The sequence below is a fragment of the Herpailurus yagouaroundi genome, unplaced genomic scaffold (genome assembly GCF_014898765.1).
Source record: "Herpailurus yagouaroundi ecotype Mexico unplaced genomic scaffold, PumYag 142, whole genome shotgun sequence".
Lineage (NCBI taxonomy): Eukaryota > Metazoa > Chordata > Mammalia > Carnivora > Felidae > Herpailurus > Herpailurus yagouaroundi.
Window position 1 is genome coordinate 21,830,223 of NW_024412397.1, and position 24,317 is coordinate 21,854,539.

The window sequence follows — 24,317 nt, forward strand, 5'->3', positions numbered from 1 at the left end:
TTTACAGAATGATGCTAATGAGGTTTGCTTAGTGTCTTCCTCCCTGGCTTCAAACTGACCTCTCTACTTTCTGCTGTTCTACTCGACAATCTCACAGAAAGAGATCATTAGTCCCACAAAGTGAATGGCGGGGGGGGGGGGGGTGGAGAGTGGAACAAATGTGACCATAATCACATCAACAGTAGGGTGAGAAAAATACAGCTTTCATGCTTTCTTGATGGACTGTTCCTTATAAAAGAATAAAATATCTTCATAAATGGATTTATTGTTTTCAAAGTGCCTTAACATCTATTATCTGCCAAAATTTTTAGGTTTATTTATTTATTTTGAGAAAGCAAGAGAGAGAGAGTGCATGAGTGAGGGAGGGGCAAATAGACAGGAAGAGGGAGAATCACAAGCAGGCTTTGCAGCATCAGTGTAGAGCCTGATGTGGGGCTCGAACCCACAAACCATGAGATCATGACCTGTGCTGAAATCAAAAGTCAGACACTTAACTGACTGAGCCATCCAGACGTCCTGAGAAAAGAACATTATTATCTCCATTTTTCAGAAGTGAAATCTGAGATTCAGTGATGTCAAGGGCTTACCATCAAAGCAGCTGTATTAACCATGTGTTTCATTTTCTGTATTGCTGATGCTTTGAAATCTGGGGCCTTGCTGACCTTGGAGGCCCTCCAAGGTATTAACAATTCCTAGAGACAGGAAATAACTCACTTGTGAGTGTGCCTTCAAATACAAACCAGCCCATCCAGAGCCCACACCCCAGGCACCACCTCTATCAGGCTCTCATACTCAATGCTACTATTCTCCAGCCCTAATGACCCCAGGGTCAGGTACCAGAAAACTAGAAATACCCCCTATGTTCCAGGGCCTGTTGAAATTGTTCACACTAACCAGTCGTAAGCCTGTGTACCCTATTTCCCCATTCCTTCCTGCAGAAACCACAATAAAGGGTCCTGCCCACAGATTTTCCTTCTCCTTGTACCTCCTCACCAACCTTGGTGCATCCCAGTGTGGCTCCCCATGGCATGTCTTGCCTCTCCCCTTGGGAACTTTGAGTAATAAGCAATCTTTTTAATGGCTATCATCTTCTGATATGTTGGCTTTACAATACCTCAAGTTTTTTTTTTTATATCAATGCACTATTTCAGAATAGTAGTTTGGCTTGAAAGTGGTGAAACCAGGTTTAGAATCCAGGTTTGGATTCTTTCCATTTTACCACTCTACTACACTGTGGGTGGTGGGGCAAGAAAATCACATCTACTGCTAACTGAATTCATTCATACATCAAATATGTATATTTGGAGCACCCATACCATGCTAAGCAATTGCAAGCACTGGGTATATATGTTGATAAAATAAGTTATAATAGACAAAGTGTAGAGACAGAAAATAAACAAGTAAATAAACATATGGGTATATAATTACAAATAGTGACAATGCTGTGGGTGAAAACCAGAGCATACAACTCTAACGTACGGTTGTCTACTTCAGATTGGAGGTCGGAAGAGATTTTCCGAAGAGGTAATATCTGAACTATGACCTGAAGGAAATGAAGGATCCAACCAAGTAAAAAGCTCAAAAGCCCTTAGACAGGAGTTATCTTGGTTTCTAAGAGAATGGAAAGAAAACTACAGTAGATAAAACGTAGGAGAGATTGGTACAACGTGAAATTGAAGAAGGAAGGAGAAGTCAGATTATTTCAAGTTTCTGTGGGTTATGGAGTTTGAATCATTTTTCCAGGACAATGGAAAGATATTGAAGGGTTTTGAGCAAGGGAGTGACATGATTCCTTTCATGTATGTAAAATTCACTTTGGCAGCTGTGGAGAATGGATATAAGATGGATAATAATAAAGGAAGGAGTTAAGAGGTTATTTTAATAGATCAAAAAAGATATGTTGATGGTGGCTAGGTCTAGGGTGATGGCTGTAAAGATGGAGAAAACCAGGCAGGTTTAAGATATATTTTGGTGATGGATTGATTATATGTGTAAGGGTGAAGTGAGAGAATCAGAAAAGCAACTTGAAGGACTTTGGCTTAAATAATTAGTCAGATGATGATGATGCCATGTGCTCACATGGGGAAGTCTGAGGGAGGAACATGTGTGTGTGTGCATGTGTGTGTCTTTATGCATGTAATAGGGGTGGATGAGGTGGAAATTGAGGATCCCATATAAAAACCACATGACAAGTTTGTCATGTCTCCTAACTCTTTCAGTGGAGTAGCAATAGATGGTTGCCTATGAATCTGAATTTCAGATCTCAGAAGGCTGAACTGAAGATATATTTAGGAAGAAAATGCACAGAATTAATATTTTACAATGCATGACAGAATGAGTTCATTTGGGGCTGTATATATAAGAGAGAAGTAGAAACGTCCATAACCCATTTCTGAGAAGTTATGGCATTAATAGGTTTAGGGGAAAAATACTGGAGAACGATAACCAGAAGTGGCCAGAGAAAAATGAAACCAAAACATGTGGACCACTATTTAGTAGACTCAGAAGTTAATCAGCTAACAAATGGTAGAATTGAGATTCAAACTCAATTTGTCTGACTTGGACATTTCTATTCTTATTGCTCTACAAGCTTTCTTTCTGAAAACAGTGAGAATAATTGAGCACCACATACTCTCAAGGTTTCCAAATTGACAGGTTAGAAGTGTCTCCTGGCATTTTTATTAAAAAGCAGATTTTCTAATCCTTCTTCTGATTAAATAAAATTCCTTTTTTTTTAAAAAAATCTCGTAGCTAGAAGCTAAATATAGGTTGATATAAAAATTAAAGTAGATAATGTAGTTTTACCCAAACTTGCTAGAATCAGTGGTTAAATGACCTGCCCAAGGTCACACAGCTAGAAAGAGTTGATGTATTACTTAGGGCCATTTGTCTTCCGTGTTCTACTTTCTTGCTCTGCCTCCCCAGTATGCATATAAACACTAATCAATTCCCATGAATGTGTAATGGCTCCCTTGGCTCTGTTGAAAACCCATCTAACCTCCTTTAGATTACATACATTTTTTTTCTATGAAGCTTTAACTTTGATGCTTTTCCCTTCCTTTGGATGCCTATAGTATTTATTATCTCTAATGTTAAGTTATTGCTCAGCATATGTTCCTTTGTGTTGCTGTATTCTGTCTCCCCCGGATTGTAAATTCCTTGTGGTCATGACTTAACATTTTGTGACGGTCTCTTAGCTAACCACCAAAATCCATTTTCTCTTTCTTCCTAGTTACTGAGACTAAATTCTCAGCTGCCCTTGCACTTCAGTGTGACTTTGAACCAAAAGTTCTTCTAATGGACTGGAAGTTTAATATGCCTCTTCCAGGGCTAAGCCATAATAATTTCCAAGAGTGCTTCACCATGATCTTTCCCCCTCTCTATGTGCCAAAATGGTAGTAGTAGCGTTAAGTATGGTGGAGACACTACTAGCCCAGTTCCCTGACAGACTGCATGGAGCATAACTACTTGCCAACCTGAGATGCTCTAAAACGTATGTGAAGAGAAAATAAGCGTAATAGTATTTGAACCCTCACACTGAGGGGTTGATATATCTTTGATAGTTTACCATACCTTAATACACAGTATCATGTCTTCTGTGCTCTATCACATTATACAATATTCAAGATGTGACAAATGCTTAATGACAATGGTGATGAATAGATTAAAAGCTGAGTAATGTGAAAACAGGCAATTCTTGTCAAAGTTGTATACCTCATCAAATACTGCTAAGTTTTAGTTTCAAGTTTATTATGATCATTCACTTGATGTCCAGTTTTTGAAAAAAATCCTGTCTTCTCGTATTCTTTTTTATTTTAGGTCAGTATTTTGATTATATTCATCTGATAAAAATGTTCTATTTCTAGTTTAGCTCATGTGGGTCATCAGAGCTAAAAATTATTGGGTAATGTCAGCTTCACAGAACATATCAGTTGCAATAGAAATGGTGGGTTTAAATATTGTTTTATAAGAATCAGGGGTAATATTACTTTCTATCATTTATATAATTTATTTACAAGTTCATTTTTTTAAAGATTAGAGTATCTACAGACTGAGCACTCAGATCCCTCTCATGAATAATAGATCATCCTCATTAATACTTTCAATAATATATTAATAGTAGCATATTAATACATTAATGATTTATTACTGGTTACAGCTTTGAAACAAAAGTAAATCTTGAATTACAAGATATATATTACAACAAGCATAATATTTTTATAAGGCAGTTAGGGGAAAAATATACTTAAGCTATAGAATCAACCAACCAAAAAAAGAAAAAAAAAGATTTTCAAGTTTTAATGACATTACTTGGAGAAATAATTAAATAAGATATAGAAAAGGCATTGGAGTAAATGTTTTTGTCATTTTTCTTTGAGATGTAAAGTGTGTTAATTAATAGGGAATAAACTAGAAAAAGAATAAACAATTTTGTTCTGTTGACTATCAACTAAAACTTGATTTAACTGAAAGAGTGATTATTTTGATTTGTATTGTGTATTGTAGTATGAAAACAGTAGGTGATTGAGTTGACTGCTAGAGCTTAATGTGATGAGTATATACATTATCCCATGTGTAATTTGTAAGATCTCAGAAAGTGGCTGAGGGAAAGAGGGATTCAAAGATTCTTCTCCCTTCTGTTCCCATCTAATTCTGATTTATTGCTCCTTCAGAGGCAAATATCTTCTGGGACCTACAGATAACTGGGTACAAGTGGGACCTTAGACTGTTGTAGGAAGTTCCCACCAGAAGCACTGGCTCACAGCTTTCTAATCCAAAGGCTGGATGAGTATCTGCACCCTTTTTTCAGAAACTCCAGGAGCAAAGGTGGTTGGATTCTAGAGCTTTATCCACATATAACTGAGGCTCTCTGGGAGAAGATTGACAATGGATAAATATATGATCTTTCTGGATCCCAAGTGTCCAGAGAAGCAAACTGGACAAGCCAAATTCTTTTCTCTTGGAAACCGAGACAAAAATTAATTACCTGAAATTGGAGAAAATTCTTTTAGGTAGTTTAGCAAGGAGGTGGCTGGCTATTTGTTTCTATACTGCCAGCCTTCTAGAATAACATACAAGTTTATTTTCCCCTATTTGTAGGGCAACCACCACTCAGAAAACTTTTATTAATCAACCTGAGATCTAATGACCAGAAAAGAAAAAGAAAGAAAAAGCTGCTTGCATAGTATCCACAATAGCGAAATGTAATTGCTGAAAAAGACCACAATCTGAATAAGAAAATAATAAGAACACTTAGGTAGAACCTTAAGTGAAGCAATCACACACACATATAAACACTTTGTTAGCTTATTCTTAAAAATCCTCAAGCTGTCCATGAGAATATTTAAGTTTTGAATGTTTAGATCAATAATCAGACTCAATACAAGCATATACACAATCACATGGAAAACTATCTTAAAAGAGAATACAGCTCAAAGTGTCTGTATTTTCATTTGTATTTATGATCATGATGAAACTTTTAATGGATTAATTTATTATCACCTGCCAGTAAGACAAAATTAAAGGGTAGGTCTGATAATATTTAATGGTTCACTAAATGAATTCCATATGAAAAAGTTTTGCAATAAATTAAATGGGAAATACCACTTTTAAAAAATGAGTCATTAGATGATGCAGCGTAGAATAGATCAAACCCAAAATATTCTGTACAATTTCCTACTCAATACAATATTTACATTGTAGATGGTAATGTAGATATAGCAAAGTATTGCATATAACATTAAATTGTTATTTATTTGAGTTTTATTTGTTTTGTTGCTCTGTTTTTAACTTATAAATTTATGTTTACAATTGCTTAGGAATTAAAAATATAAGTTTAGTTTTATCTTTGTGTATATTTAACTTATACTACCAATATTAGTCTACTATATTTTCCCTTTATAAGGGGTGTGTATATACTCAGATTTGAGAAATATTGTTTTATATATATGTGTGTGTGTGTGTGTGTGTGTGTGTGTGTGTGTGTGTGTGTGTAAAGTATTTTATTTCTCATCCTCGGTTCAAAATATCTTGTTTTCTATTTTCTATTTATATAATATCTCACTCAAGATATTTCCTAAATTGCATTTTCATACATTTAATCTGTAGGCTTTAGAGACTTTTTTTTTTTTGGTAGATAAGGCAAAAAAAAAAAAAAGGTAAAAATTTCTTGGATTCTACATCCCGGGATTCAGAATTGTGACGTCAAATCAATATATCATGTGGCTATTAGCTTTATTCCACATGCAGACACACTGTCACATGTTCCAACAACCCATAATACAATGGGCAATTCAAGAAGTGGAAAAGCATTTTCTGGAGTCCAGCTACTGTGGGATCAAAAAAATCTCAGTTACAACCAAATTTGTGATTGTTTACAAAATACAATGAAAAGTAATTCTTTAGAGATGAGGTTTACTGTCATCTATTCAAATAAAAATATCAGGAGACTATTATATTTAAATGAGAGGTGAAGGAAAAGCAAGCAGTGCTTAAAATGGTGTCTTTAATCAGACTTCTTCTCATGCCTACATTGTCCCTTAATAATAGATTACAAAAATGTGCTTTTCCAATTCTTTATTATTCCTCTAATAAACAAATACTGTTACTGTGTGTTTGTTTTCCATTATTATTTGTATTTCTATTCTTGGCCTCTGCCCTCCTCAAAAGTCCTGAAGGTTCTTCTTGAATGATCATCAAGAGTCTCAAATGTGGCTCTAAAGCAGACCTAATCCTAGTGGCAGTAACTGCAAATGTGCCCTTTTCAATATATTTACCTTTATTGAGACCAGCTGGGAGGGAGGAGAGCCTAATTTTGACCATAATTGCAGGATTATATCCTAATACCTTGTTCATCAAACATTGGCCCACTGAATGTTAGATTGACAGGAAGCAATATATGCTCTCTTTTAAGAAATACTTTTGAGTGGTTGCCATAATAGACTTGAAAATAGAATTCCTAAAAACAACAGCAAAGAAATCATCTCAAAGGAGCACATCCGAGCTGTCACTCCAGCTCCCAAAAGCTTGATTCTCCGTTGACAATGTTAACTTAGGCCATCTGTAACTTGTTCCTATCTCTTCTCAGTCTCATCTGGCCACTTAATATGTCTTGGGTCTGACGCTTCAAGAGTCTTTGGTGTGTATAAAAAAATTGATACATCTTGATTCAGCTGATGGGGCATAAGATTGCTCTTATAGATATACTGCAAGTTTTCAAAAAAAATTTATGGGACTTCAACAGAATAGAAGACACCATAAATTTTACACAATGAATGAAACATGTTTTCTCAGCTCTTTTCATTTGGTAGAAAATTATGTATAACGCATTTCAGATGGTGCCCACACTTCACGCGTCTATTTGATAGCTGGTTTCATTTAGCTGGTGGGGAAGGGATAGAGGAGAGCAGAAATGCCACTCATTTGTTCATCTTTCACAAGAAAATCTGAGACACTTACAAAAAGCAATTTAGTTCTTTTTTTTCTTCTTCTTTATATGAGGTTTTGACTTATGACTTAAAGTAAGAACCCCGTCAGAACCCAGCAATTCACAGGGACTTATCCTTGGGCACTTTTTGATTGCCACCTACTTAGAGTAAATAAGTGGATACTTCCAGGAAATCTATTTCCTTTCAGTGCTATAGGATTCACACTATATTATGAGATAAAGAGGAATACTGTGGGAAATACAAACTACAATGACAAAGAAGAATTGCTCAATTTAGTAGAGAAGAAAGATTCTTCTTCAAAAATGTAAAAGTAGACAATATACTGTTCCGGTGTGGTTTCAATTTTCATTTATATGCAGCTTTCAAATGGAATTATTTCAAAAAGAATTAAAATATGAGGCTATTCTCTCATATCTTAAATGAGCTGGTTCTGAATTTTTTTTTTCCTGCAGGAATTTTTCCTATTTAATCCTACCTGACTTGCCTCACTTTCATGCTCATAATACTGATGGAGATAAGATTGTTGGCTTTTGTTGGGTCCCTGCTGAATGAGTTACTTGCTTTCCAAGGATTTCGGCTTGATTTCTTCCACTAGATTGGCAGCTCTTGGAAGATCAGTGTGCTGTTTTATGATTGTCACTAATCTGTTTAGCCCCTCTTTACATGTCAAAGAATTCAGAAAATGTTAGGGCATAATCACCTGGATTGGTTTACAGGTAGTCTTTGTCCTGTCGTGCATGCTCAGTGCTGCCTATGAGAAGCTACTACTCACTCCTCATTGTCTTTCACCCCAGTTTTCTGTTCATGAGAGTGGAGCGTGTCCCTTTGGTTACAGGCAATAGTGCATAGCTGATGGGCATTTTTTTGAACCAATATCTTGGTATTATCAAGTGAAGAAATTTGGCCTTTATGAATGTCAAGAGCACTTCAGGATTATGACCTCAGAGAAGTAGCACTGTCTGTTTCACTACTACCCATCAGGTAACACTGCAAAACATTGGATGGTAAAAATGGAACAACCTGTGTACATGCTAGGTAAGTCCCTAAGATTAAAACAAACAAACAAACAAACAAACAAACAACCTGAAAAGTAGCTTCTATAAGGTGTATTCTGGACTTGATAGAAGCTTCTTTGGTATATTTAGATAAGACATTTTGGTTTTGAGGAGTTTAATAGAGAAATGATCACCTGTTACTCTTTCAGAGAAATGTCTTAGGGATTGATGCTTTGATTTGGGTGTGGGGATTTGAAATGCTCAGTAGTAAAGCAAAGCTCTTATAGAATAGTAACTACATATTACGTGACACGAGGATCTAGAAATGAGATGAGTTCCAAGTGACTGAGTGTATCTGCCCTATTCTCTTCCCATTTTTGCTTCTTGGATTTACTTATGGTAATTGTTAATTTATACGTCAACCTGACTGTGACACAGGGTGCCCAGATAATTGGCTAACTCCTTTCTGGGTGTGTGTGTGTGTGTGTGTGTGTGTGTGTGTGTGTGTCTTTCTAGGTGAAATTAGCATTTGAATCAGTGAACTAAAAAAAGCAAATTGCCCTCCCCAGTGTGGGTGAACCTCACCTAATCCCCTGAGAATGTGAATAGAACAAAAATAAGGAGGAAAGATTGGCTCTTTGCCTGACTAGTTGAGCTAGGCCATTGATTTTTCTCTTGCCCTTGGTGCTGCTAGTTCTAGAGCCTTCAAATTCAGACCGGAATCTGTGCCATGGGCTCTCTCTGCTCTCAGGTCTTCTTAATACACCATGGGCTTTTCTGGGTCTCTACTTTGTAGACAACAGAGTGTGGGACTTCGAAAAGCTCCATAATCACATGAGTGTGAGTGTGTGTGTGTGTGTGTGTATGCGTGTGTACTCTATTGGTTCCATTGAACCCTAACTAGCACCCTCATGTAGCAAATATAAATCAATGTTTATCTTCATTTAAAATTTAGAAATCAAAAGCATTTTTAAATTCTCAACTCTTATGATATAAATATAAAATGTGCTTAAGCCAGAGAGAGTATATTGGAGAATATAAAATCATTCTCAGGGCAGCTGGGTGGCTCAGTTGGTTGCACATCCGACATCAGCTCAGGTCATGATCTCACGGTTTGTGAGTTCAAGCCCCGCGTCAGTCTCTGTGCTGACAGCTTAGAGCCTAGAGTCTGCTTTGGATTCTGTGTCTCCCTCTCTCTGACCCTCCCCTGCTCTCTCTCTCTCTCTTTCTCAAGAATAAATAAACATTAAAAAATTTTTAAATCATTCTCAAGGGTATAATGAGTGAAATAAGGACTTGAATGAACACAACTGAGAACTGGAATAACTATAATATACTCCTGACGCTGCTTCTAAGTATAGGCACAAATGTGGTGATGTCCCCTTCTGTTTCTGGATTTTAGACACCTTATCTTCAGATGAGGAGTCTGGTCTGTATCAGTCGGTCTCAACTTGGAGCAGTTTTCCTCTTAGGGTACTGTTGGCAATGTCTGCAGACACTTTGGTTGTCACAAGTGGGAGTGGTGGTAATGTTTCCAGATGATCTATCATCTTCCTGAGCTGCTAACTCAGGAAACCAACAGGTGAGCCCTGACACTTTTGTGGCCAACTGTTCCATTCTGGGGAATCCTGCTGGGGTCTGGACAAACCCAGAGCACAGCTCCTGGCTGGGTTGGCCAACACTGTTGCCAAACAAACTTGGATAAACTCATTGCAAGAGAAGCCAGTAGCTCAGGAGATGAGAGTTTGGAAAAGGGAAAGGGAGAAATTTATTTCGGATATTGGCAACCAGGGGAGGTGGTAGACTCAAGACTTAACTGCCTTCTCCACCTGCAAGATGGAAACCGAGAGTTGTACAGGGAGGGGTTGGGGAAGAAAGCATCAGGGAGTGCATGATCATGGGTTGGTGGGGGGTTGGTACATGTTCAGCTTAAGATCAGAAACAGGGGAGGGGATTTGTGTTGTGTGGTCTTCTAGGAATTCTATTGCTATCAGACTGGCAGTTGGAATGTTCCAGTCATTGTCAAAGCCTTAAGAAAGTTCAATAAGAATAATTGTTGGGGTCTATAATTGATCAAGAAGGCTTGCTGACAGTAATACTGGCATCTCATTAGTAAAGGCTAGGGATGCTGCTAAACATCCTACCATGCACAAGACAGAATTATCCATCTCCAAATGTCATTAGTGTCAAGGTGGAAAAGTCCCCACTTGAGACTCTTTCTCTTACAGTCCTAATCTTTTGAATCTATCACTCTGCTCTGATTGTTTCAGTTAAAGTAACAAACCACAAGAGACTCTTGATAGAGAAAAAACTGAGGGCTGATGGGGGGAGATGGGCGGGAGATGGCTGGATGGGTGATGGGTATTAAGGAGGGCACTTATGGTAATGAGCACGGGGTGTTGTATGTAAGTAATGAGTCACTGAATTCTGCTCTTGAAATCAGTATTGCATTGTATGTTAATGAACTAAATTTAAATAAAATTTAAAAAAAGAAAAAAGTATTTGAACTTTTGAGGTTTTTTTTTTTTAAATAAAAAGAGCAAATCATGGTGCATAATTAACATGAAAGGAAATTTTATTAGTAAGAAATATAGTCTCATGTATGAAATTCTCCCATGGATTTATTAATATAAAGGAGAGGATCAATACCAACCACCTTCCCCCAAGAAATACCTTCTTTCATGGATCTCTATTCACACAAATTTTTAGTGAAACTAAGTTAAGGAGGGGACTGAGCTCTCTTTGTCTGTTAAGCTCTTTTTGTATTTGTTACTGGTGACATACACTGTCAGAAAAAAATTGAAGAGTAGAGAGAGGCTCAAAATGACTAAATATCTGAAAATCCCCTTGCTTAAAAATCTTTTCCAAACTACCTCTAATTGAGAAGTGTAGTCTGATTAGCAAGCTCTTCTTGGAAATGCAGATGGTCCCTGAGAATGAATGAATGTTATTCTCTGTTAGTAGGAATCTCCATAGTCAGAAAGAGGCATCAAGGGCTCAAGAGTTTTGTTTGGAAATAAGGAAATTCAGAGGTGGTGCCTGCAGGGGTGAGGCTGTTTGAGAATGTGACTCTCTGGTGGGCTGGAAAGAGAAGGCAATAGATTGAGGTTGATGGGAAGAGGGAGAATAATCACTGATGATTTGGGAATCATCCAGTGGTGTATGAGTGCCTTAGGAAAGACAAAGAGGAAGAAACCCCGAAATTTCCAGTTTAGACATCCCTTCTCCATAGCAGATTTTTCTCTAGTTGTTTCCACCAAATGTTCCAGACAAGAAAAGGTATGAAACGTACTGTGAATTCTTTCTTTCCTTTTTTTTTCTTTTTATTAGTAGTAGATTTTCATTTTCAGAGGGCCCTAGAAAATGTTATCCAGGAATGCAGGAGGTTTATATTTGAATTTATGTAACAATCAAAGGTGACTTACCTGTCTTTCTGTTAGTTTAGTGAGTCACTTGACTTCCTTCAGCTTATGGCTCATTATCCTCAGCTCATGGGGGTGGGGATACTGTTTCCAACTCAAGGGTTCACCTGTGAATATAAATTATTCTTTAAATATAATATTAATATTAATGATTTTACATATTGTGTATAGTTTACTTACAATTATTAATAATTGTATTGTAATTATAACAATTATAATTATAGCATAATTATGTAATTATACTATAAATATATGTATATATACACACACATATATATACATATATACATATATGTGGTACATATACATATACATACATGTGTGTGTGTATATATGTATATATATGTTTTAACATGTAAAATTCTGATCAGAACAAGGTCAAGTGGGCATTGTTTTGATTGCCTGGGACAGATCTACCGGTCCTCAGCTGGTAGGATGAGCTGGCTTCCCCTTTCAGCAGTGGATTTACTTTTGAACGCCTCTCCTTTTTGAAACTTACATTAAGGTGTCAGTGACCTATGGGCTTTCAAAGTTTCCTTTCTATGGCATTTAGAGTCTGTTTAGTAGCAGGCAAAATTAAAATAAATTAAGCATGAGTTAAATTTGTCGAATTTCAGATATTAAGAATGAACAGTTGAGGGGTACCTGAGTGGCTCAGTTGGTTAAGTGTTCAACTTCGGCTCAGATCATGATCTTGTGGTTCATGAATTTGAGCTCCATGTAGGGCTCTGTGCTGACAGCTCAAAGCCTGGATTCTGCGTCTTCCTCTCTCTCTCTCTCCCCCACGCATGCTCTGCCTCTCTTTCTCTCAAAAATAAATAAAAACATATAAAAAATTAAAAAAAAAAAGAATGGATAGTTGAGCTATAAGGGGCTTTCTAAGGCTCCTATTACTGACCTTTTGTTCCTAAATTTAGCTAACCAGTGAGTCTTTTCCCTTTTCATTCCAGAGACTTCTACCTCTGTATTCCATAGAAAATACAGGTCTACTATACCTTATCTGAAACTTTAGAGCCTGATGTTTTTCAGAATTCATTTTTTTGAAAGAGATAATACAATGAACAGGTGGAACACAGAGGATTTTTAAGGCAGTGAAACTACTCTGTGTGGTCATTTCATGGTGGATACCTGTCATTCTGTATTTGTCCAAACTAAGAATGTACAATGCCAAGAGTAAACGCTCATAAAACTACAGACGTTGGTAACAATGATGTGTCAGTGCAGGTTCATTGATTGTACCACCCTGGTGCTGGATGTTGATAACGGGAAACTATAAATGTGTGGAGATAGGGAATATATGGAAAATCTCTACCTCCTACTCAATTTTGCCATGAACCTAAAGCTGCTCTAAAAAATAAAGTCTATTTTTTAAAAAGGTAATACAGTATAATAGCCATATATATTATAACATCACTAGTAGAGTCTGAAGCAATACCCAGGGATCAAAATAATATTTACAGCGAAAATTATGCTCATCTATGCTAAGTGGGATAAACATAGTATCTAAATAGTATATAAATAGCCTCAAGTCAATTCAGGTCAGATTTTGCCTCCAAATGAGTTTGCATCAAACTTGCAAAAAAGAAAAATAGTAATAATCGTTTTTCTGAGATCTTTGGATTCTGAAATTATGGATAAGAAAATTCTCCACTACTCTACCCTATTTATTTTGGCCTCAGATAATCAGCCAGTCCTTAATAGCAGCTGCCCTTGTCTGGTGACAAGGCTTGTAACTGCCATCTTGGGAAAGTTATTCCATGTTCTGGTTCCCCTGTGCCAGTGTCCTCCATGGCCCGGGCCCCTGGGGAATGCAGAGCTGCAGGTGGTGGCCAGGGGACAGTAGGTGTAACAGGAGAGGATGACCTTCTCCTACCCAGGCCCTCTCTCTTATAAATCATCATAAAGCTGCCACTGGATTTCAGAGACAGCAGTTCACTGTTGTTCTTCCTCGGTCTCTGCTCTCAGAAAAGGGCAGCTTTATCCACACATTTTTTGGCAAATAAATGTGCTTTGCTCTTGGGCAATCCTGAACTTTTCAAAAAGACAAAAATCACAGTTGAGTTTTTGCTGATCACCAAATAACTCAGAAATTAAAACGCCAACTTTTTGTATTTTTATATTCTTACTTCCAAGTCCTGATCTATTTCTTTTGAAAGTGGATACCTACAACTGTCCCTTCTTTTATGAAGCTTGTTCCACCAAGAGCAAGTTTTTAAAATGTAAACATACCTGAGGAGTATGCTACTCACATAAATCCCTCAGTGATTTTTTTTAAATAACAAGTCTCAATTTAACATTTATATTCATTGTAGCAGAAAAAGTTTAGACTGGAAATTCAGGGGCAGGTCTGATTTCTAGTCCAATTTCTGCTGGTAACTACCCATTTCACTTGGGACAGTTCCCTCTGATTCCTCATTCATAAAATGGGGATGTTGAATGTAAGACCATCTCAAAAGTTTATGTCCATAAACTTTTTCAGATGGGCTTCAGAATGTCTGTGAAACCACTGTTAAGCAAAAATGCGTGTGTGTGTGTGTGTGTGTGTGTGTGTGTGTTCGCGCGTGTGCATGCAAGCTTGTACATAGGAGCTTTGGATGAAAGCAGCATAGCTTTCATGAAATTCTAAAAAGGATGCATTCATTTTGCCTTTAAAGTTTTATGATTTGATAAGTATAAATTTTCATGTATCAGATTGGCTTAAATCAGGTTATATTTGCAAACATATAGCAGCCTTAGGTGGACATTTTTTGAGTCAGTAGGGCTCCAGAAAGAAACAGGTGGCATACTCTGGAATGTGTAACAAGGAACTATTTACAAACGTGTAGGTAGAGTTGAGGAAAGTAAAAAAAGTAATGCAGCACCCAGGGACTAGTAATAGGTAAGGAGGAGTTGTTACCTCTATTAAGCCTGAAGAGGCAATGGGAGAAAGCTGTTACTAAAATCCCAAGGAGAAAGTCATGACCTTGAAAGAGTGGTGAATTTTGGTCCGGGGTTGCAGCTATTCTTATGTGATGTCTAGAAAGAGAACTGGGAAAATAAATGCTTCAACCATCATCTCCTCCATCCCTTGGATTTCTCTCTATTGCTCTGCAATAGCCAAATTCAAATGTAAGACCTAGGCAAAGGAATCTGCTAATGTAGGTCAGCATCCTCAGATAGAGGAGAATGGATCCAGACAGGCAAAATGAGGCTACCCAATCAAGCAATGCAGAGTAGATTAGGTGGAAGCAGCTGAATCGGTCTTATCCCTGCTCTGTGACCCAGACCTTCCATGTGGTTCTGTTTCTTCAACTGTCATCTAAGGTGATAACATGAATGTACCCTGGAGAATTGTTTTCAGAAATGACCAATAAAAATGAATATTAAACACGGTGCAGATATAAAGTGCCATATGGATGCTCAACATTTGTGGTTATAGGTTTTAAATTCCATAGGAGTCATGCCAAAAGGAGAGGTGGCATGTGCACTGGTCTGAATGGCCCTGAGGCTCCATCTGGCACTGGGCCAGCTGTGGAGAAGGACACACTGGCAGCTTTATGGACATTTCTGCAGGGTGAGATCTGTCCTTTATATAGTTCAGTCAATGCATAATATGGCTATGGGATACTAGAACAACTAGTGAATTCGATGACAATATCAATAAAATACTGGTCAAGTCAGCCATTTACGTCTCCCAATTTAAAAACTTCCAGTTTTAACCAATTGTGTGTAGTACTGGTGATTGGCAAGCCAAAATACAGATTCCTAGGCCATGGGTCTGGAGATTCTGACTCTGCTCATGGGGCATAGATCCTGGTAGCTCTACAAAAAGCTTCCCCTGGTGATTTTTATGACTGGGTTGGTTGGGGGACACATTACACAAACGTGGGAGGCCTTACTATGTCCATTCATTCCTTTGTCACAAAAAGGAATGATTGGGAAAAAAGAAGGGAGAGGTGGGGGGTTTATTTATTCTTTATTAAGGTAGCTTGGTTTCCTAATCCAGACTATTGGCAGAAGTCAGTAGATGTTTTGTATTATCTGAAGGTGCTAAAAGCCTGCTCAAAAATGCCTCCCTCACTTCTCACCCCCCCCCCACCAATCTCACATCACTCATCCTTTTGCATTAGCCATTAAAGCTTCATGTTCAAATGCAATCATTATCTATGAGCCAACATGGCAGATTGGAAAGGTCATTGAACTGGGAGTCAGAAAACCTGGTACTGTGATTTATTTCTCACCTCTTATTATCTGTCTCTAAGACTTTTGGAGCCTTAGGTTGCTTCTTTATGAAAAGGGAACAGATGAGATTAGTGGCTTTCTGGAATATTTACTTATTAGTGGAAATCTTTTGTCAAACTAAAGCTTGCAAAAGGTCATGATATGTCAAATAAGCAAAAATTGAGTCATTTTAATGAGAAAGAGGGCAGAGAACTTAGAAAGAAGCCTGTTCTTTTCTCTTGCCCCCTCACTGTTTCCATTGTCATGTTTCCCAAGAACCCTAGGATTCTACCACCCACATTTAGAAAATTACTGGAAAAAATGGAATCTAGACTTTCTTCATGTCTAAAAAAATTGTATTCCAGTTGGATTCATATTAAACTATTAATAACAATTATATTTTGAGCCATCAATTCAAAGACGTTTCTCAGAAAACTTAATCATCTAAAAATATCCACAGAAACTAGAACATTTAATAAACATATTACGATGAAGCACAGAAAGTAGGAAAGGAGGGCCAGGCTCTAAAGAGAAGGACCTGAGCAAGGAGCAGGGTAGAAGAGGCTGAGACCTTCTGCAAAGTGTAAAATATGAAGGCTGAGACATTCTGCAAAGGGTAAAATATGAAAGCTGTGGCCTCTTTGTCAAGGGAAGGAATTCTAAGGGGAAATGGGAATAAATAACATGATAACAATAATACCATAAATTATATAGTTTTATGGATTCCTAAAATATTCACATTCTTTTCCCTTTTATCGTCTAGTAAATCCGTAATACAAGTAAGGCTGGTTGAAGCCCTCCAACCTCCATATTAGGCTTTCTCAGTCTTGGTACAATAGAAATGTTGGTTTAGATAATTTTCTTTGTTGTAGGGACTGTCCTGTTCATTGTAGAATGTTTAGCAGCATCCCTAGTCTCTACCCACTAGACACCGGTAGTAATTTCTCTTCCCAGTTGTGACAACCAAGAATGTCTTCAAACATTTTACTCCACTCCCAGGTGAGAACCATTGGTCTACATGAAATAATTGAGATGGAGAGAAACTATGAGGCTGGACTACAATGACACAGCTGTTGAGTTAGGACCTTTGTTCCCATCCCAGTTCTTTACCTGTGCAGTGCTATTTGAAAAGGACCATTTCTTTTCTCTATATTTTACTTAATTTTATTTCTGATCCTGGCAATAATTTTATCTCCCAACATTCCACACCTTTTTCAAGAAATATGCTTCTAACACATGTTTTTTCTAAAAAGAGAAAGTCCTGAGAGTGGGGGGCAAATTTAGGAAAAGGAGAGAATGAGGCAGCACTCCTTGCTTGAAGGAATATCTGCTTTAGAATCGAGCCCAAGGCTTTTAGGGGATGTTGGTCTTAACAGTTGATGTGTTTATAAGAGACATCCTTGGTCCATTATTAATTCAGCTGTCTATAAGACGTGATGGTTTCTGTATGTTCCCTCTTCAACATTTTCTGTTGAATCTTTAATAGCCATTTAGAAAAATTAGCCATTAGTTTCAAAAAGCTCATCAGGCTAATGAATTTCTATACTCAGAAACTGATATCATGGTCTATAATTTTAAGCCTTGATTGGACTGGTATTAGAAAAGGAATTTATTGCTTTGAAGAGTTAAAGAATCAATGCACTCAGAATAATGTGTTGGGTAACCATGCCAACACAACTTATATACAAGGCTGGAGGGCAAAGTGGTTTTAAAATAATTGACAGAAAGATAATTAAGTCTAGTTGTGACAAGACATAAGATAAATGATGATTCACTTGAAGCCCTCTGGTATTTCTTTAGCTGGAGAAAAAATAAGGCTAGCATAGCAAACATGAAACCTAATAAATGATTCTCTAAACAAGGTTTCCAGAGTACTTCCCTAACAGAATTTTCCTTTATTTTGTGTTTCCCCTTTCACATTTGGGCTTATTCCATTTAATCTCTTCTCAGAGACTGCAAGGAACTCATTTGTTTCCTGTTTAGGAGTACAAAATGGATAAACACGCAGGGAAGTCATGGCAATTAGAGTCATATGTGATCAAGTCGTGATGATGGTTGGGTTCTTTGTTGGTAGACCTTCTTCCTGTTCAGCACCACTCTCCTTTCTCAATCTTTTTGTATTTAACATAGTCTTCCCTTGCTATCAAATATTCCCAACAACAAAAAAATCTCCAGAATGCTTTCCTAGACTGCATGCTATGCCAACAGTTCAAACTGAGGTATTCTTATCTCTGACAGTGCATGAAAACTCTCTTAGAGGTACTCTGGCATGAATAATATTAAGTCAATCAATTTCCAGAATTTCAGTTTCCATATGATTTGCCCAATGTATCTGCAATTGAGATGTCAATCAATTCTTCTCCACCTTCCATCTTACTTTTCCCCTTTCATCTCACCTGTCCAGAATCTTACTATGGTTCATTGCCCAAAGATACTTAAAAAAAAAAAGTACAAAATAAAGGGATAATTTAACCCTCCCCCCTTAATCTAATCTCTACTTCCACTCACATCATTAAGAAAAGCATTTCCGATTCTATTTTTGGCTTAAAAAGTATGTATCATTTATTTGTTTTGAATAATTGTATACTAACAATAATTATAATAAAACTCAATCCAGATGAATTTTTTTATAACATCACAGAGCCTCCGGTCACAGGAAAAAAAGATATATATATAGTTGTTGTTGCAAAGAAATATGATATTGTAGGTGCCCCAAACACTTTCAAGTATAAATAGTATATTAGAACAGAATTTTGTGGAAGAAATAAAATGAAAATATGATTTTTAAAAAATGTTTATTTATTTTGAGAGAGAGAGAGAGAGAGAGAGGGCAAAAAGAGAGTGGGAGAGAGCCAGAGGGAGAGGGCCAGAGGGAGAGAAAGAGAGAATCCCAAGCAGGCTCCATACTGTCAGCACAGAGCCTGACACAGGGCTCCATCTCATCGACAGTGAGATATGACTTGAGCTGAAATCAGGGGTTGGACACTTAACTGACTGAACCACCCAGGCACCCCCAAAAATATGATTTTGAAATGTACAAATAAAATATAAAATTGTTCCTGCATTTATTTAAAATGGTTGATGGTGAGTATCAAGTTACTATGCTATTTCCATTCTATTGAATACATTTAGAGAAGTGATACAATGATTTCAAAGCCTTAATACTTAGAATATGCTGGAAGTTACATTCTCAAGATGATGTATAGGAGCAAAATGTTTCAAGCTTATTACTGTATGCCATGAACCACTTCTCCTTTCAAAGCCTGCCTGCCTTGTGACCTCCTACTATATCTGATAGATACAACTGTTTTCTTAATTAATGTCAACTAAAATATTAATTATAGGTGAAACGTAACAAACATTTGCCTTATTATAGTGCTTTAACTTGAACCTTTGAAATCTTATAACACTTTTTTCACTGGTAGGAAGGGTGGGCATTTTGTTATTCTTCGTATCATGTATAATTAGCTCACTACACTGTCAATCCTTGAAATGTCCTATGAAGGATCAAATAACTCTTCAGAAAATGTGTCAACCCTAATTTTTATTTTTAATTTTAGATGCCAATGTTTTAACTTTACAGTATTACATTTGTTTTAATTTTTAGAATTTCCCATATCTGTAGACTATATTAATTGACTGAAGTAAGGTAAAAAGACATCCTACGATACTGTGTTTTCTGTTTCTTCAGTTCTTGAGGGAACTCTGCAATTAATAGAACTTCTACAGCAGAGTAAAGACAGTGGGAGATTATGAATTAACATATTTTTGGGAAATGTATATTGAATTTCAGTTGTCCTAAATGTGTCCAGGTAACTTGGAAGACATTGATCCAATCCAAACGTAACTAGTGGTTCTAAGTCATTTCTTAACTGTAGCTAGGGCTTTGTTTATTTAATGATGCATTCAAGTACCTGATATAATGAACATGGCAATAAACATTTTTCTTCTATCTTTTCAAGATATTTTTATTTCTGTATAGAAAGGAATAGAAGAAAAGAATGTCTATAATTATACATGCAGCAATACATTTTCCCTCTTCTCTTTAATCCATGTCCCTGAACAATTAAGACGGTTACTGTCTTTAAATCACATGTCTCTGTGACTTCTCTAAACATTTACTCTTGGATATACAGATGCTCCCCAGCTTAAAACAATTAAACTTACGAATTTTCGACTTCACCATGGTGCAAAAGTGGTGTACATTCAGTAGAACCCATACTTTGAATTTTGGATGAGGGTCTTTTTCTGAACTAGGGATATGTGGGAGGGTCCTCTCCTGTGATGCGGGGCAGAGGCAGTGGCTGCAAAACCCAGTTAGCCACGAGCATGAGGGTAAAACCTGGTAAACTAACAACCATCTGTACCCACACACCATCCCATTTTTCACTTTCAGTGCAGTAGTCAACACATTACATGAGATAGTCAATGCTTTATTTTAAAACAGGCTTTGTGTTAGGTGATTGTGCCCAACAGTAGGTTAATGTAAGTGCTCTGAGCTGTTTAAGGTAGACTAAGCTATGATGTTTGGTAGGTTAGGTATACTGACTGCATTTTCAACTTACAGTATTTCAACTTATGATGAGTTTATTAGGGCATAACACCATTGTAAGTCAAGGAAGATCTGTCTACGAAATTTGGAATTGAGGACTTATACAAATAACCCAGTAGACACTGAGCTACTTGGAGAAAGGCAACATCTTACAAATCTTTGTATTCCTTGTGCTTCACTCATTAACAATTTCATAGTAGGCAATAAATCAAGTTGTGTTCAATTTCCTAAAGCAGTATTTTCACTTCCAGGACCAGTTTTAATATACTGAATGCATGTCTACCAATGTATGAACTACCCAAATAATTGATAAAAAAAATTATCAGAACCATCCGTATAATTGCTCTAGGATCCATTTCCAGTTTTCCTATATAGCCTCACCTCTGAGTTCAAGATTATTGCGAATACAATTTATAGCTTCTTAAAACAAAATACTTAGTGACATGTATACAGTTCAGCTGCCTAAATAAATTCTATTTATCCAAGCTGGCAAATAATTCACAGCCAAGGACAATGGAAAACAATCAAGGTTTTAATCCTTAACATTCTCCCTGGACCATTTATTTATTTATTTATTTTTAAACATTTTTTTTAACATTTATTTCTTTTCCAGAGACAGAGTGCGAGTGGGGGGAGGGGCAGAGAGAGAGGGAGACACAGAATCCGAAGCAGGCTCCAGGCTCCGAGCTGACAGCACAGAGCCCAACGCGGGGCTCGAACTCACGGACGGTGAGATCATGACCTGCGCTGAAGTCGGATGCTTAATGGACTGAACCACCCAGGTGCCTCTCCCTGGACCATTTAAAATGAGGCTGTAGTTCCCAGAAAGATTGAAGCAATTATATATATAGTTATATAATTATAAATATATAATTTAAATATATAATTATATATAATGCAATAATGGTGACATATAATTATTATAATATATACTCCATATATAGAGAGGGAAATATCTTCTATTTGTCTAAGTATAAGTCTATAATATATACGATATATATATGTATATATATATATATAGAGAGAGAGAGAGAGAGAGAGAGAGAGAGATCTTCTATTTGTCTAAGTCCTGCTTGTTCCTAGTAAAGAAAACCACTATCTACTCTGAGCAAATCTAAACTGAGATGGTTGGAAGAGGGGAAGAAGCATTGTAGAACGCGTGCTACTGAGAAGAGAGCTCTTGTTTGCACCTGCTTATTTTTTTAAGAAGACCTCTGTTTGTCAAAACATATTTTCTTGAGTTGTCATAAGGTATACTGTATAATGGTTTTGGTCCCAGGTTCAATCTGTAAACAGTATGCTCACAGCTGGCAAAGCTGTTACATTTTGCTTCTGGCTTGTAGTTTTCATTTTATTCAAGAATAACATCAGCTCAGAGCTGGCACTGGGGCACACACTTGAGAAACTCGGTACACTTGAATCCATAAACCTATAATCTGAACTTGCAAACTAGATGTGCTGAGTTCTGAGTTTTGCTACGCACCCGTGTCCCCAGCCCTGAGGATGTGTGTGTGTGTGCACACACACTTATTCTCTCAAACGGCCATATGGGCCGAGTTAGCTATTACAACTTAATGGTAGTCAATAACACAATAAAATCTGAGTTTGATTTATGTTCTCCTTACTTAAAGAAAGCACACCGTGTTCTGTATAATACTTATGTTGTAAATAATAACTGCAACCACAACAAAAAAATCCTCTATAAGGAAGTTCTCATTTATTGTCTGGGAGCAAAATGAAAGGTCTGGAAGACAAGAGTTTCAGTCCTCAAGAACTGGGATCTGGAAGCTCAAAGCCATTTCTGAGGATCCAAGATGAACCGATGTCCTGAAAAGAATGGGGTTGTGAGTTAGTTCTCAAATGATACCAAAAGTCAGGCCCAGAAGTGAAGAAACTCTCCTCGGTGGTGTCATAAAAGGTGCTGCTAAACACCATCACCCTGTGGGTTTTGCAGAAAATCTCAGACTGCCTTTTTAGAGGGCATGCACATCTGTCAGCCTCACATGTCACACTTCCTAAACTGCAAAACGGCAAAGGGGCTGAGCTCAGTCTAATATGAAGACATTAGCAGGGCTAGCTGAGTACCAGATTTCCAAGCTTTTTCTGATTCCATTCAAACTAGAAAGAAAAAGAACAAATAAATATCACTTAGCAAACACCCACAAGTATGTGGCATTTTACCCCTGCTGCAGGGACTGTAAACAAGTTTGCTGTGTCTCTGACCTCACAGTTTATTGTTCAGATGCAGAGAAGAGATGTGCATACATGAAATGGTAGCAGAAATATATGCGCACATAAAGTAAAAAAGATGAAAAAGGCCGGAGAATGTGTTATTAAATTCTAGACCCCATACAACAAATTCTGAGAGTAGGCATTGCAGGGCAGAGAGATTAACGAGGGCACCACGATGATGGAAAATGTCATGGGTCTTGAGCAAAGTCTGTAAACATACACAGCATATAACAGGCAAAATGAAGAAAGCAGGACTCTCTGGTTGGGAAAAAAGAGCCAGGGGCTGGTATGTTTGAGGTTTGGTAATGAGACATTGCTGACCTTAGCAGGGTGTACTTGAAATGTTCTTTCTTTTTCTGTTTAAGTTTCACAACTTTCCCTTGGCAGGACACAGCAGGATTTAAGGGGATGTGGATGCCTGGACAATGAAACCAAAGATGGAAGTAAGTTTAATGTGGAGTAGGCATCCTGATGAACTGAATGTCCTCTAGAAACAATGGTAGTTACCACCTACTGTATACTGTGCACCAGTTATATTTCTAAGTGTTTTACATGTATTAACTCCTTCAATTTCCCAATAAATCTATATGGTAAATCCTCCCATTTTATGTTTTACAGATAGGGGAACTCAGGCACAGAGAATTTAAGCAACTTGCCCAGAGGCAAACTGGGTGAAACTAGAACTCTGGATAGACTCTCTTTCAGCCACAACCTTTGCACTCTAATACAGCTCCCAAAAAGACCCTGGAAAATCTCACATGGGCCTCACAAAACTGTCTTATAATATCATCTTATAACACCTTTGTACCCAAATCATTGAAGATAATTTTTTAAAATTCTTTTTAATATTTATTTATTTTTGAGAGAGAGAGAGAGACAGCGTGTGAGCAGGGGAGGAGCAGAGAGAGAGGGAGACACAGAATCTGAAGCAGGCTCCAGGCCCTGAGCTGTCAGCACAGAGCTTGACTCAGGGCTTGAACTCACGCACTGTGAGATCATGACCTGAGCTGAAGTCAGATGTTTAACTGACTGAGCCACCCAGGCGCCCCTATTTTTTTTATTTCTTAATGCAGCTACTAGAAAAATTTTTTATAACTTTTTTTAAGTTTATTTATTTTGAGAGAACGAGTGAGCAGGGGAGGGACAGAGAGAGAGGGAGAGAGAGGAAATCCCAAGCAGGCTCCATGCTGTCAGCAGGAAGCCTGATGCAGGGCTCAAACCCACAAACTGTGAGATCATGACCTGAGCTGAAGTTGGACACTCAACCGACTGAGCCACCCAGGTGCCCCACATTAAAGATAATTTTTTAAAAAATGTATACTAATATATACGTGAGGCCAACAGTTTGCTCACCTAACTCAGATGGGTATATGTCTGTTATATTCTTCCCTTCTCAGTAGACATCATATCCTGAAAGAGTGATTTGTAATCCTTGTGTAACAATGATAATGTTATGATGAAGGAGTCC

General features: G+C 37.4%; 1 long non-coding RNA gene across 1 annotated transcript in view; it reads left to right on the top strand.

The window, feature by feature from the left end:
• LOC121032913 (uncharacterized) overlaps positions 1 to 24,317 on the top strand; it is a 334,296-nt gene that overhangs the window by 305,263 nt on the left and 4,716 nt on the right. The window contains exon 2 of the long non-coding RNA XR_005791595.1: positions 23,237 to 23,292. This is a non-coding gene — a long non-coding RNA (uncharacterized LOC121032913). The remainder of the gene's footprint in view (positions 1 to 23,236; positions 23,293 to 24,317) is intronic.